Source organism: Crinia signifera, chromosome 8 (assembly GCF_055691185.1).
Source record: "Crinia signifera chromosome 8, ASM5569118v1, whole genome shotgun sequence".
Taxonomy (NCBI): Eukaryota; Metazoa; Chordata; class Amphibia; order Anura; family Myobatrachidae; genus Crinia; species Crinia signifera.
In genome coordinates, this window is record NC_139224.1 from 29679462 (window position 1) to 29696058 (window position 16597).

The following is a 16597-nucleotide window of genomic DNA, read 5'->3' on the forward strand; positions in this document are numbered from 1 at the left end:
GGGAGTGCCAGCAACCATGGGGAGAGCAGGGGAGACAGGAAGCCGGCTGCAAAGCTTCTGACAGAATGGGGCGCGAGTCCCATTCTGGCAGAGGGGCGGGGGACGGCGCATGGCGATTCTATCGCCAGGAGCCACTCTAATGTGTCTGTAGATACTGTTGGAGATGCTGGCAGTGCTGCACTAATATGGTAAGGCAGCAATAGGTGCCACATATCTTACCTGCATGATTGATCTGAGCTGTGTCTAATAGGCAGTGTTGGTTCATCTGCAACGCCATTGGCCAGCTACCTGACCAATAGGGTTGCACAAGTCCGCACCACAGCAACAATGGGTATGGATCATTGGGTCCCCAGCAAGTTGTTAGACAGTCATTAGGTCGACATGTTTTTTTACTCTAATGTCGACATGGACACAGGTTAAAGTGCACCGCGTCCCCTCGCTGTGCTCGCCATGCTTCGGGCTCCACCCACCATGCCCTAGTGGATGGTAGGGCATGAAATACCGCCTGTTGGCACATGTCGGCTAAAAAAAAACAGTAAAAAAACCCATGTCGATCTTTTAACTGTCGACCTAACCCATGTCGACCTAATGACCTTGTCAACCTTATGACCCTGTCAACCTAACCCATGTCGACCTAGACTCATGTCGACCTAGACACCATGTCAACCTAACTGCATGGTGTCGACTTAATGACTGTCTAACAACTTGCTGGTGACCCAAAGACCGTATCCTACAACAACAAAGAGGCCAGAAAATCTCCATCCTCATTTGGAGATCTTGGACAGGTCCCTCCCCCCCAGCAACGGCTGAACCCACTCCTGATAAAAATGGGATACTGTAGTGCGTCTGTTTAACCACCTCCCATAGAATCAGCCCCCTAGTGCGATGACCAGAAAGGAAGCCCTTCTCAACCTGGGGTATCTGGACCAGTAGTGTCTATCGAGGCACAAACCTCCTGACATTGGACCTCCCATAATGATGTCATCAGCGCTTGCCATCAGACCCAGACCACCGATGGTGGCAATCCATTAATAGCCAGTGGCCGTTCCCGGTCAGGATAACATTTTCCGATGTGACTTATTGGGAGTGTGCCCTCAGCAGTCATGTCTGCGGGCTGATAGTTTCCAGCAACTGTAGCATTTAACTTGAGTTTGTTACCAGTACGTTCACTAGCAGTTGGCAGTCACGGCGGGCATATACATACTAGAGATGTGCGGCGGCCACTTTTTCGGGTTTTGGATCTGGATTGGTTTTGGCAAAACCACCCTTGTGGGTTTTGGTTTTGGATCTGGATTTTTATGAAAAAATGCTAATAATGGCTAAAATAACAGAATTTGGGCCTGTTTTTGCCCCTAAAGTATTATTGACCTCAATAACATTAGTTTCCACTCATATCTAGTCAATTTTGATCACTTCACAGCTTACAAAATTGTTTTCATTTACTGTAGTTGGGCCAAAAGGGTATACCGAGGTAGCTGGATGACTGAGCTAAGCGACAGCAGTGGGCATCACATACATGTGGACCTTAAGCTGGCCATACATCAGAAAGATCGATCTTAAGATCGATTGCGCTCATGATTGTGTACAATTTCCCTTGAAATCCCGGCAGTCCCTGGTGGTTTTTGGACACACAATCTGCATACAATCCATCATACAATCAGTCATACAATCCATCTGCAGCATGATTGTGTATACAAGATGTGCACACAATCTGCATACAATCCATCATACAATCAGTCATACAATCCATCTGCTGATGGATTGTATGATTGTGTACATAAGATGTGCACACAATCTGCATACAATCCATCTTACAATCAATTGAGATTGTATGATTGGGTACAATATCTTTCTGATGTATGACCACCTTAACACTTCCAACCTGGCACATCTTGGAAGCAGAGCGGCACTGCAGGGGCAGACAGGGTGGCAGTTTAATAAACTACCCAAAAAAAAGAGAAATGCTCCAAAAAGCAAAAAATACAAAGAGGTATCGGCCTTGTCATGACTGGTGGTAGCAGCTTCAGCACTTCTATCAGGTTGCTGATCTTCCACTATTTCCTCCTCCATCATCCTCCAAAAATGTGTTTTTATTTTATTTATTACTTTTATTTATGTCTCTTACTTTACACTGGACACAGCCTGTCACACTGGACACAGCCCCTTGGACACTGGACACTGCCCCTGGACACAGCCCGTCACCCTGGACATAGCCCATGGACAATGAACACTGCCTCTGGACACCGCCCCTGGACACAGCTCCTTTACACTGGACACAGCCGTCACACTGGACACTGCCCCTGGACACTGGACACAGCCCATCACCCTGGACACAGCCTCTGGACAATGGACACAGCCCCTGGACAATGGACACAGCCCCTGGACAATGGACACAGCCCCTGGACAGTGGACACAGCCCCTGTACACTGGACACAGCCCCTGTACACTGGACACAGCCCCTGTACACTGGACACAGCCCCTGACACACTGGACACAGCCCCTTGTATTATGGACACTGCAGCCCCTGTACACTGAGTGTACAGTCAGCAGCACTGCAGCCCCTGCGTGTGAGCACTGCAGCACCTAGTTTACAACAAAATAAAAAATCAGTCACTAAATAAATCACAGCACAGGGCACAGAGCACGGAGCACAGAGCACTGAACAAGGAGCACGGAGCACAGATCCCAACCACCCTCTTCCCTCTCCTATAATGGAGTGAAGATGGCGGGGTGAACGTGCGTCTTATATAGAATCCAGATCCCGCGAGAATCCGACAGCGCGATGATGACGTTTTGCCTCGTTTTCGGTCCGGAATTCAGGCGGGAACTCCCGAGCCGGCTTGGATCCTGACTCGGATCACCATATTCGGTTCCCGGCGAGCCGGACCCGCTCATCTCTAATACATACACTGCATGTACTCAGAACACTATAACATGCATGTACAAGTCCATAGAATGAAAGTAATGTACCAGCCGGTAGTAGGAAGTGATAGATTCCCAAATTGAAAGTTTTGCTTGTTCTTGGAAACAGTTTATTGTTACATTGACCGTATGGGCTGTGTGTCAAAAACTATTTACAGTAAAAGTCCTCCCTTTCCATATGCTTGTAAGGCGTACATTTATTCCTCATGAGATTTCTAAAGCTTTAATCTCATCTAAGATCACAGTCTGCCCACTCCGAGGGATTTACGTCTCACTGATCCATATGGCTTTCCAGGGATAATTACATTGTACTGGAATTTAGCGCTTTAAACTGTATGACTTCCAATTGGAGTCTTCTCTATTATAGCCTGGTGGCCTGGGATGAAGTGAGTCGCTCGCGACCCCATACTGATATAATAAAACATGACTTCAGAGCTTAGTTTAGAACAATACAGAAGTATTTCAGTGTCAGGGAAATGGTTTATTGGTAACGGTTTATCATGTGGCTGCAGAGACGGCTGCTGTAGTAGACATTGCAGAGCTTGTTAATTAGTGCAAGTAGAATTATTTGCATTTTTTTCATAGTGACCAATGAGAATTAGCTTTCATCAGTAGGAATACACTATGCTACTAAAATCTGATATCTGATTGGTTGCTATGGGTAACCTTATTAGGTTATCCCCTAAGGCAGGGGTAGCCAAACCGGTCCTCAAGATTTAACAATGGTCCATGTTTTCCAAATCACCTAGCTGGTGCACAGCTGTAGTCATTACTAGCTGTCACATTTCCCAGATCACCTAACTGGTGCACAGCTGTAGTCATTACTAACTGTCACATTTCCCAGGTCACCTAGCTGGTGCACAGCTGTAGTCATTACTAACTCTCACATTTCCTAGGTCACCTAGCTGGTGCACCGCTGTAGTCATTACTAACTGTCACATTTCCCAGATTACCTAGCATTTCCCAGATCACCTAACTGGTGCACAGCTGTAGTCATTACTAACTGTCACATTACTCAGGTGACCTAGCTGGTGCACAGCTGTAGTCATTACTAACTGTCACATTTCCCAGATCACCTAACATTTCCCAGATCACCTAGCTGGTGCACAGCTGTAGTCATTACTACTGTAACTGTCACATTCCCCAGATCACCTAGCTGGTGCACAGCTGTAGCCATTACTAACTGTCACATTCCCCAGATCACCTAGCTGGTGCACAGCTGTAGCCATTACTAACTGTCACATTCCCCAGATGACCTAACTGGTGCACAGCTGCAGTCATTACTAAAGGTGCGTACACATGGATAGATTTGGCCAACGATTCAATCTCGTTAACGATTTCCTCTGAACCTCCTGCACAAACCATTTGGTGACAAATGATAAACGATTGAGCAAACGATTACACATGAACAATTGAGCTTTAACGATGGTGGAGGGAGAGGGAGCCAATCAATCAGCCTTACCAAATCGTTCATCGTTCATACACATGAAACGATTGGTACACATCACTAACGATTGGTCGCTGATCTTTCTGCAGGCAGGAAAGATCAGTGACCTCTACCAACGACCATTGGGTACGCGCATCGTCCGATATATCGTTCATACACACGGAACGATTTGAGCGATTGGTCGTTTCAATCAGTCGGGAACGCCCAGATCTTTTGCCAAATCTATCCATATGTATGCACCAGGTTGCCTGAAAAACATGAACTGTTGGTAGATATTGAGGACAGGTTTGGCCACTCCTGATCTAAGGGATCTAATAAGCAGGATGGGGGGGGGGGGGGAGTTGAAAGGCCCCCTGCCATTCGCTGCAGTGAATCAATGCCTTGAATTGGCCACCATCTTTGATACTTTGACACCGATGCCCAACATCGGCATGCTTCCATCGATGATAAAACTCATTACCATTAGACTGGGGGGGGGGGCTCTGATTTACTATTGTTTCCTTTCTGAGCAGAGGTATATTCCTCGAAGCAGCATACATGACACTTGGAACAGACCATAAGCACAGGACAACAATGTACTGGATCCACTGTCCACCCAAAACGGATCAATAGGGCTACATTTACTAAATGGGAGTTCGATTGAAGATGGGATGTTCCACGTAGCAACCAATCAGATTCAATCTATTATCTTCTAGAAGGTGCTACATAAATAAGAAGTAGATCCTGATTGGTTACCAATAGCAATATCACATCTTCAATAGAACTCCCATCTTAGTAAATATCCCCCTAAGTAAGAAGTGAACACATTGATACAGTACATATATCCCACAGACATATCCCACATGCAGAGATTTCATTATTAACATGTTAGCTGCAAATACAAATCGCTGCCTTGTTTGTCCATATTTGCAGAACACTTTGAGATCTGTTTAGAGAGAGAGGCTCTGTGGTATAGTAACATCATTATGTATTTGCCATGTTCTGGGGACTTATGCACTCCAGTGGTTGAACTACACATCCCAACATGCCCTGGTACAGTTTTAACATGGCCAAATAGCAAAACTGTACCAGGGCATACTGGCAGGGCTATTTTTCAGCATCCTCCAGCAGGAACTGAGGCCCTTATTCTAGTTCACTCTTTCTGACAAAATATTTCTTAGATGGACAAAACCATGTGCACTGCAGGTGAGGCAGGTGTAAAACCCCACCCAAATCTAATTATCTCTGCACAAGTAACACCTGCCTCACCTGCAGTGCACATGGTTTTGTCCATCTAAGAAATATTTTGTCAGAAAGAGTGAACTAGAATAAGGGCCTCAGTTCCTGCTGGAGCCTGCTGAAAAATAGCACATACTGGGATGTGTGGTTCAACAACAACTAGCCAAGGTTCCCCATCACTGCTCTATAGATGCAGCATATTAACACAATTCGATCATCGCCCTCTTGTGGTTAAAATAGAGTAATGCACTTTTAATATCTTGATCATGATTTGTGTGCATGCAGATAATGCACAGCTGCGATTATTCACAGGATGGACTGAGATAATATTGCAAAACCCACATTTCTTATCTGAGCGATGCTCCCATGCACTGGTGGATCCGGTATCTCTGTGCCAAAAGCACTATTAGTTACAACATCAACTCGTCAAGTGGCCTTTGTCTGGAGCTGAGCCTCCCTTGTAACTTTCTTAATATTTGGCCATTATGATTGCCATGCTGCGACCAACATTCCACGTGATTAAACAATCCCATGGCCCGCCAATGACACCTCCTCTTTGACTTTAGGTCACCTCCTAGACCCCATTATGATGAACCATTCTTGGCACACAGAAGCCATCTCTATTAATAGTTGTGTGGATGCGAATACATACACCATTGCCCTCTGTGTTCCACATGTCAGCAGTAAGGATTTCTTCTGAGCTGCACATGCAAAGTTTACCGACTATCGCTCCTAACATCCGTTCTCTTAACTGCGACTCCTCTGTATGGAGCCCACTGCGGTACAGTCAAGGGTGGAGCATAGTAGGATTGGCTGCTTTACCTGTCATCAATGGCCACAGTACAGTTATTGAGTGGGATGTACTATGACGAAAATGCGGTAAAACCCCGGTTTTACTGCATTTTCAAATTTACTAAAACCCGGCCGCATCGTCTTCGGCGGGCAGGGTATCGCCAGGATCCCCTGTAGAAGCCTATGGGCTTCTATCGCCACCCGCTGCCCGGCATCCGCACCCCTGTCCTCCGTGCTGCTCCTCCTCCCACAGCAGTGTGTTGCAGCCAGGGATGTCCTTACGGCTGCAAGGGGGAGGAGGAGATGCCAGGGACGCCGCAGAGCCCAGGAGGTGACGGAGACCACCTGCAAACCACAATACAGGTATCGCGGGGAAGGGGGGGTCTCCATCACCGCACCATGATGCCAGCCGCATATGTTAGTACATATGTGTTGGCATTGCGGTGAGGGACGGCAATGTATATTAATATATCCCGCCTTTAGGATCTATTAGATACTGCTCACCTTGTGGCTATTTTTGGTTTATTTGTGTCATATTGGGAGGGATTCTCTAATACCTCCCGCAGCACATCGCCGGCATTCGCAGTTTTAATAATCGCATATGCAGTAACATATGCGATTATTAACGCCAAAGCGATGTGCGGTGATGTGCAGCGGGTCCCCCCCTCCCTCCGGGAACCCTCACCCGGCTGTGAGGGCTCCCTTTCCTCCTCCCTGCACTCGGAAGAGATGCAGGGAGGACAAGATCACTGGTCCGGGCAGCACAGCAGGAGGCTGCCCGGACACAGGTAAGGGGGGGGGGGGGGGTGCGTCGCGAATCGGCGTGGGGTGCGCGGGGCGGTGGGGGACGCCATCTAGAACTGTTTGGTGAATCTCGCCCATTGTCTGAAAAATATGTCAAACTAGTTAAAATCCCATTAAAATGACAGCTTCTGCAATGTACTTTCACTGTACACAAACTCTCCACCCCATCTCCTATCTGCTCCTACCTCCAACCTGTCTTCACAGCTCCCTCTCTACATACTGTATCTAACAAGTGTGAAACAATGGTGTCCCTGCAAAAATTGCTTTCACTTTCTGTTATAACATCTTTTAGTGCATCATTTGGGGTCAGTCTGAAATGATTTTTATCTTGTTCGCTGATCACCAATTTGGGATATGATCATTGGGTCACCCGCATGATGGTCGACAGTCATTAGATCGACACAACTAGGTTGACGAGTCTAGGTCGACGGGGTCATTAGGTCGGCATGGGTTAGGTCGACAGTCAAAATGTCGATATGGGGTTTTTCACCATTTTTGGAGCCGACATGCGGTATTTCATGCCCTACCATCAACTATGACATGGTGGAAGAATAAAATAGTGTGCCGAGCGCAGTGCTACATGTCAGTGTCCATGTCGACTGTGTCGACAATCAGAACAAAAAATGGTGAAAAACCCCATGTCGACCTTTTGACTGTCGACATAACCCGTGTCGACCTAAGGTCCCTGTCGACCTAGACTCATGTCGATCTTCCTGCATGTCGACCTAGGCTCATGTCGACCTAATGGTGTCGACCAACAGTGTGGGGATCTAATAATCCATACCCTCCAAATTGGAGGTGGGCGCTGAGGTCATGTGACGTCAGCCGCCCACCATTTCCAGATAGGATACCTATAAAATACTGGCCATACCCCTAATGCCGCCCCATCACCCTACCCATGCGAACACCTGGGCTACTTGCTGAAGGCGCGCGCGCACAGGGGGTCTGCACATGCTCAGTTGGAACGGGGCTGAATCCGGCTGTATGTAGATCACTATTTTGTGGTGACATTTATTTGAAGCAATTTGGGTAAAGATGACATTCTAGGTAACGCGCAGCTGAAATCTGGTTTTGGTGATATTACGATTAATAATGATTTCAGCTGGATTTTATGGTGGATACAATTACGCAGAACAATTAGCGCCTTACAGTCAAAGTCTTATTGCAATCGCCATCAGCGTCTTGTCTGCTATTGGGAGAAGTGACGGGAGATTTATGAAGAGAGCTCTGGAATATTTCTCATAATGCAATCACTCTGCGGTGATTTAATGAGCCGCTATGTCCTGTGATTTATGCTGCGTGGATTTAATATGCTATATAGCGGTGTGAAAATTACTATTCTTTGTGTGATGTGGCAATCTGCGGTTACAACTAGCATCATAAAACAAATGTCACCCAGATAGGGTACCTGTGACTCATCCCCAGCAGGGAAGCGAGATCATTAACTTTATTATACAGTGTTATCATTTTTCAGTTTTTACAGGGTTTTTTTCCCGGTAAATATTTTTTGCTGTCATTGTTGGAATAACAGTTAAATTCCTCGCTGCTACTTTTCCACATGTTATTATCTCTTCTTATCAGTGGATTCCAGGGGCAATTATATACAGTAGCACAAATTTCGGGTCACACAGTCTAAGTGATTGGTTCATAGTTACCTCCCCTCCTGCATTCTGCAGGAGACTCCCTGAAATAGCAGCAATCTCCCTCTCTCCCTTATTAGTCTGGCAATCTCCCTCATTTCACCTAGACCACATTACACTGTTACATTGAACCATCAGCACCATTTCCCAGCACTTTACCAAGTATATTAGCTCTTAGTAACTGCTTTGGGGCTCATCTACATTTGGATATAAGTCATTTTAAAAGATTCCTCTCAGATGTAGCAGCACGCACCCACGCTGCTAGGTGCCACGTTCACAATATCTTTTCACAATCTCTCCATATAAGGAACTAGACACGCCCTTTGGGTGGAGCATGACACGCCTCCTCAATGGGGCGCTGTGTAAAATTATATTACTAACTATAATCTCCCTGAAACTAGTTTTCAAAAGTAGGCAAGTATGGATTGGTTGTCTGACTGCACCAGTTCTTTGAAGTGGTTACAAACAAGGTAGGATGCGTAGGGCATAGTATTATTTTGCACTTACTGCAGTGAGCATTTATTACCATAACTAGTTACCAGCCCGACCAAATGATGTTACAACATGCAGTGATCGCGAAAAGTAAAAAAATATGGGTCCTGAGCACCCCTCACTTTATAAAGTTGGGGTCCCACTCCACTTTTTCTGGGTGCCATCCCTACTACTGTCACTACAATGATTCTAGAAGGGGGGGCTTGGGCAGAACAAAATGAGTAAAGTGAAAGACAAAGGGGGTGTCAGAGAAAGAGAGCAGAACAGTGAGGGCTCCATGGGAAAAAAATATTCCATGAAGCCCTCTCTTTCTTGCTCCTCGAAAGAGAGTGAGGTATGAGAGAGAGAGGGTGTCAGAGAGAAAGGGGGAGTGCAAGCAGGAGTAAGAGACTGTCAGGGAGCGAGAAAGCCGGGAGCAAGAATGAGTGTCAGAGAGAAAGAGGGAGAGAAAGGGTGTCAGGAAAAGAGAGAAAAAGAGTGTGTGTCAGGGAGAGAAAGAGGTAAGAGATGGAGTGAGAGAGATTGTGTTGTAGGGAGGGAGAGAGACCGCACCAGGTAGAGAATGAGGGGGGGGGGGGGAGGGCAAAGAGAGACTGAGAGGGTGAAAGAGGAAATAGAGAAAGAGGGGAAGCTTGGAAAAAGGAGGGAGACTAGAGGCAGAGAGAGATAAAGAGGGGGCAGAAGGAAAAGAGCAGGGGAGTGATAAAGATAGGAGAGGGGGGCAAAGGGAGAGAAAGATGAGGAACAGCAGGGCAGAGAGGGTGACAGGAAGCAGGGGAGAGAGAAAAGGGGACTGCGAGAGAGAGCAAAAAAAAGGAAAGAGATGGAGTGGGGGAGGGGGGTGACAAGGGACTGAGGTGATGGGGGGGTAAGTTGATGTTGGGAGATGACGGGACGAGGTACCTAGATGAGATGTTGGTGGTGTGGTGACGGGGGCAAGGTGAGAGGAGGCAAGTTGACTGCGAGCGAGAGGTGTTGAGGGCGCACAAGAAGAAGGGTTGGGATCATTTAGTCTACATTATGTTGGTCGACAAGCATTAGGTTGACACCATTAGGTCGACATGGTTCTAGGTCAGCATGGGACAAGGTCGACATGGGTCTAGGAGGACAGGTCATTAGGTCGACATGGGGTTTTTCACAGTTTTTTTTTACCCGGATGTCGAGACAGCTCCAAGTGCACCGCATCCCCTCACATCGCTCGCTTCGCTTGCAATGCTTCTCCCACCACACCCTAGTGGATGGTAGGGCATGAAATACCGCCTGTCGGCACATGACGGCTCCAAAAAGAGTGAAAAACCTCATGTCGACGTAGACACTGTCGACCTAATGCTTGTGTTGACATAATGACCTTTTGACATTTTTTCGTGTTAACATTTGCTTGTCGACATTTTGACATTGTCAATGTTTTGACGCGATTGCAGAACTCTACAATGTTAATCTTTGAATACACATCTGTTACACGCACAGTACTGTAATACTCCTTCTTGACTTGCGGTGCTATTACATCATCACTGAACGTTCCCTAATTCCGCAGTCGCGTCTCTACGCCTGTATCTCCGGTATTCTAGTAATGTTTGATGTCTGTTATCTAATTAGTGTTCCAAGCGCACTTAGAGCTTGTCAGAAATATCCTACGTGTCTGTAGTGATTTCTATTCCGGTTTTCCCTCCTCTGTGGCGGTTTCTCCATCCCGCATAATATCCTGATGAAAATGATTGTTTGTTTTATAGTTGGTAACATTTGTCGATAACATATGGTCTGGGAACGCTCGACAAATATGAGGCTTTTAATAGTAAACAGGAGCGACGGTCGGAAAGCAGATGCTGTCACGCAGAGCGCAGAGCATTTTTCTTCACGCTCTGCAACGAATATCTATCACTTGCCTGACATGTTCCATGCCCGGGAGAAGGAGAGGTGATAATAATTACAGCTGAAGAAACAATGCAAATCTTATTTTATGATGATCTTAAATAAAGTTTTTTAGCGGATGTGACCCGGCGTCTAACAGCTCCAGCGATCGGTATCAGCAGCCAGAATTTAGCAGCAGCGCCGGGAGAGCGGTATTTCCAGACGGAAAAAAATAAATTAGAAACTGCAGGAAGAAACGGATAATCCGGAACATTGTCACCACTTAATGCGTCTTCTTGCAAATTCTTCAAGTTGTTTTTTTTTTCTCTTCCCTGATATTTGCCGCAGTGTATAAATAAAATGACAGGTGCCGGTCCAAGATGTTTTAAGAACGGGAATCCAAATTGAAAGGTATAGTAGAATTTAGTTATGTCCAGTGGCGGCACCAGTAGCATAGTTAAAAATTCAAATAGAGGAGCCACACCTACTGCCACTAACTGCCATTCCTAACTTACTCACTGGGAGTTGGTGCGGCTCCTGTATTTGAATTTTGAACTATGCTGCATCCCCTCCGCTGGAACCCCCACTGATCATAACCATGCTGCAATTGCTTTTTTTAAGCAAACACCGCAGCACAATAATCATACTGTATAATACAGATGTGCCCTCATAACATATGTGCTTACCCTCACGAAAGTGGCGTGAGGCTCCTGATTTTTGGAGCAGTCCCCTGCAGGCCCGGAAAAGGCGGCTCTTTAGCATCTTGCCTGCTTCCTAGAGTATTTTACTCACTGGCAATCAAGGGAAGGGGCAGGACTAAATGACTGGATCATGCCATTTAGCTCCGCCCCCTCCCTGCAGACCCACAGATGGTGGGTGTTTCCCTATGTTGGGGCAGGACCTAATAACGAGACCATTCAGCCCAGCCCCCTGCATTGTCTCCTCTCTGGGCTTCTCCTGTACAGGATACTTACCAAGTAGGTAAGTATGCCTCATACATCGTGGCGGCAAACAGCCCCTCTCGGCGTTCGTGGTCCCTTGGCCATTCTGTTTTTTTTTTCTTGCTCAAAATGTGCATCTTTTGTGCATAAATAAAACAACTGGAAGTGACAAAACTGCTTTTCTAGATCTGTGTGTAGCCGATGAGGACTTTATGTAATTGAGATAATTTGCCACAGCCAATTTACCTTCCCCAGGGTTGACCAAATAGCCCAGAAGCTGGTACTTTAGTTTCCCTTACCTAAAGCCATACCTCCCAACTTTCTGAAGTTCGGAATAGCGCCAGAAAAGGGTGTGTGGCACATGTAAATGGGGGCGTGGTTTATGCAAATTAGGCCGCACCCTCATTTTCGGCCACGAATAGACGCAGCGTCTATTCTGTGAGCTTGGGGACGTTCCCGCGTGTAGCGGGACAGTTGGGAGGTATGCTAAAGCACGTGGAAAATAATCTGTAATAAGCCGGCATTTTTTTTCCCAATCACAGACATGAAAACACATTGGGCATGATTCAAATCCCATTGCTCCCCCCGCGCGTTCGTACAGGGGAGTAATGTTTGGTGTCTGCGCATTTCTGCGCATGTACAGATGCCTGGTGCGAGCCGGCACGGGGAAGTGCTAGTTCGCTGTCCCGGTTGCAACCACCAGTGCGGGCGTGGGGTGGCCGCGGGTGGATGCGCCCGGGTGTTCCCATGAAAATGCTGGGCGTTTGGGCTACGGTCTCTAGTTCTACAACAACTAGGTCGACATAACTGAAGGACGACATGTGGTTAGGTCAACAGGGTCATTGGATCGTCATGGGGAAGGTCGACATGGGGTTTTTCCCTGTTTTTGAGCTGACACGTGCTGACAGGCGGTATTTCATGCTCTACCATCCACTAGGGCGTGGTGGGAGAATAAAATAATGTGCCGAGCGCAGAGAGTAGTAGTATCTAAGCACCGTGCCCGAAGCATGGCGAGCCATGCGAGGGGATGTGTTGCACTTTTTAAAGTGTCTGTGTCGACATTCAGTACAAAAAAAGTGAAAAACCCCATGACTGTCGTCCTTCCCCTGTCCACCTAATGACCCTGTCGACCTAACCCCATGTTGACCCTCAGTCATGTCGACCTTCATGTATGTTGACCTAGTATCTGTCTATACAATGATCCATACCCGGGCATTCCCATGGAGATTTGGCAGTGACGCGGCTCCTGGGGGCCGCACTGCATGTGGACTAGAATAAGGTCCATAGATTTAGAACTTTTCACGTATACTTTTTTATTTTTTTTTCACCTTAACATTTTTTTGCAGAGGGTAAAAATGGGGGCTAATTGGATAGCCCCAAAAAATTGTAGCTAAAGAAAAACAATTGTCCATTTTCGCATGACTAGAGAACATTCCTGAGCCTGAATCTGTAAGAAGTGCCGTGATGCCGCGGCTGTGGCGGGTTTTACACCCATTTCCACTGTGCTGTATTTTTGACTCTGTGCGTTTAGAACTATGGGCCTTATTCTAGTTCACCCTTTGTGACAAAATCCTTCTTAGATGGACAAAACCATGTGCTCTGCAGGTGGGGCAGATGTAACATGTGTTGTGTTTTTCTAAAAAAAAACTACATGCTCACAAGAATAACTCATGTCAACCTTTTAATTGTTGACCTTAGGCCTGTCGACCTTCAGTGGTCAACCCAATGCATGTTAAACTTAATAGGTTCAATCTAATGACCGTATACCCCAGAGGCTCCCCTACAAGGGTCCCAGGGCACACAGTTTGGGAACCACTGGCCTACACTATTGGTTCGCACTATAGTCACTTTCCTTATTCTGAATACCAAAAGCCAATCAGAGGCCACTAAATTCTATTTCATTTTTATAAAAACCTGAATTTTTTTCTTTACATAGTTTTGATTTTTACCGACAGATCTGTCACAAGATGCAACTTTTATTTCAGATTATTGGTCCTTTAAGTTGTGCCAGCACTGCGTCACCCTGTCCTGGCCGGGTGCACACTGGGTTACTTCCTTTCCCTTTCCATTCATTTTCCACAGAAAGAGACAATGTGCTGTTACCTACACCCTTGGGGTGTCCTCATTCGTTATAAAGTTCACAGCTGCCACGCCGGGAAAGATCCGACTGCGTGCACTGATCTACTGTTGTGTAATGGGTTTGCTGGCAGGCACCAGCTGTTGTGTTCCATCCAGCTGATCAGACTTTGTGTCTATCCAGAGGGGCACATTCCAGTGCAATCCTGTGTATCCAGTCTTCCTTCTCTCACAATCATAAGATACTCAATTACATATGAGCAGTGTTGTAAGTAAGGGGGTACGGCGTGGTACGGAGTACCTGTAAGAAATATGTTGAAGGTACACAGTACCACTTACCCCCCTGACCCATTGTCAATTCTACTTTTATTTTAAGTCTAAATATAATGCATCCGCAGCCCGCCCACCCAGCGTTATGATTGGTGCTGTATGCAGCTACCGGCTACTGCTGATTTAGCCTGTCACACTGACAGGCATCAGCGGCGCCGACAGCATGAAGAGCAGGCTCCACAATTGTAAGCACAAACTGCCCCGCTCTCCCACAAGCAAGAGCCAACCCACCCCCAGTCATTTCCTATTTCTCATTACCTGTCTCCTGATGCCACGCCCCTATTGTCATTTAGTCACTCCTCTAGCTTTGTGTGACCACACCCCCTCATGACACATGGCCACGCCCATTTTTGGTGGAGGCTATCAGTACCACCAAGAAAAAAATTCTACTTGCACCACTGCATATGAGCTGCTTGTTGGCGTATGCCAGTCATGCTGGTCCATCACCGGAGCGTGGTATAGAGGAGGAGATAGCTGCTGGGGGTTTCATATGGGCAAGTACAATAGTTTGGCCAAAACAGAGAGAGAACTCTGCACTTCTACAGATTGGTCGGCTTATTTCTATGTAAGCCACTGATTGGCTGATGAGCAGGGTATGGCTGATTCTTCATTACGCTGTTCGGTAATCGGTCCGTCTCTGGCTATGTCTCACTTACCTGTTACAGGTGAGTATATGGGTGGGGTCCCAGCAGGTGGAGATTTTATTTACATCTTCCAACCTCACAGTCCAGCTTAGTTCACTTAGCCAAGTTACTGGATGCAAGAGCTAACAATCCAGCTTAGCGGGGCTGCTCGTTTAATGGGACTGTCACAGTTTCCTTCACATTTGCACTTGGGACATCAATGCCGTTTTGGAACAGATGAGTGTCTTTCAGGGCAAACACCTATATTCATATTGAATTGATCAGAGACAGGATGATTAACACCTGACCCTCTCCTTCAGGGAGAAAATACTCTGTTCCTGGGCTTCCCTGGTAATGTAGGATTGCCATCACCTGTGGGGAGATAGGTAATTGATAAGAAAGGTGTCACCACAGGTGATGGCAATCATACATTACCAGGGAAGTCCAGGAACAGAGTATTTCTCCCTCATGGAGAGGGTCAGGTAGGCAGCCCTGGTTAAAGAGTGTTCCAAACCACAGTATAAAACTCATACACATTGCATCTTATGGGATGAAAGTGTAAATAAGTAGTACCCCAAGTCAGTCGGTGCCTGTGAAATGCAAAATGACCAGGATGCAGATGTACAGCTGGTCCACAGCTGAGTAATTAAAACACTTTGTGTACTTTCTAAATGAGCGCACAGTGCACTATACTCTGGCTTTAAATCAAGGGCAAAGCTGTTTTACTTCATTTGCTCTTAGTGTGCACTAGTATTTCCGTACCTGCAGGTATTGTCTGCCACCTGCTCCCCTCCTTCCCCACAAACAGGCACATTTGCCCATCATGGGTGTGGCTGAAATCGGTTCAATGCACACTTAGGGGGTGATTCGGTACTGTTTGGTCCCTACCGTATTTGCGCTAGGGATCGATGGTGCAGCTCTATGCATGCGCGTATTTGCTCATGTGTAGGGCCACTGTACGAATGCCTTTGGTGACTATCACAATCGCGAAGACATTTGCGAGGGTAGGGGAAGGAGGGGGCGTGCAGGGGCACCCCTGTGCTTTGTTGGGCGTCCCCATGAAAACGCTGGTCATTCCCCTGGGAACACGGGCAAAAACGCTGGGCATTTTCCTGGGACCACGGGCAGGCCGATGCCTGCCGGGGTTGGTGGCCAACGTCACATGACCTAAGCGGCTGCCCCCTCTTGGGCGGACACGACAGGAAAAAAAAACACTTCAGACTGACTTTTATTTCATCAAAATGATTTCTCTCCTTCGGCCACATGTGAGGCGATATGTGACATGTGTGCGTACATCCCCTCACATGGTACAGAGGGGATTCGGTGGCGGAGGGGCGTTCAACCAGGCAATTACTGTTTTAATGGGAATGGCTACATGCGTGTTACACGTCTGTCCAATTCTAAATGCCTGACATTTCCCAACCCGCAGCTACAGTGTATTGTGATTGCTGTGTTCCACCGTAG

At 46.9% G+C, this 16597-nt stretch overlaps 1 protein-coding gene across 17 annotated transcripts in view; it reads left to right on the forward strand.

Annotated features, from left to right (window-relative positions):
- Positions 1 to 16597, forward strand: part of CADPS (calcium dependent secretion activator) — a 388847-nt gene that overhangs the window by 170443 nt on the left and 201807 nt on the right. The window lies entirely within an intron of this gene.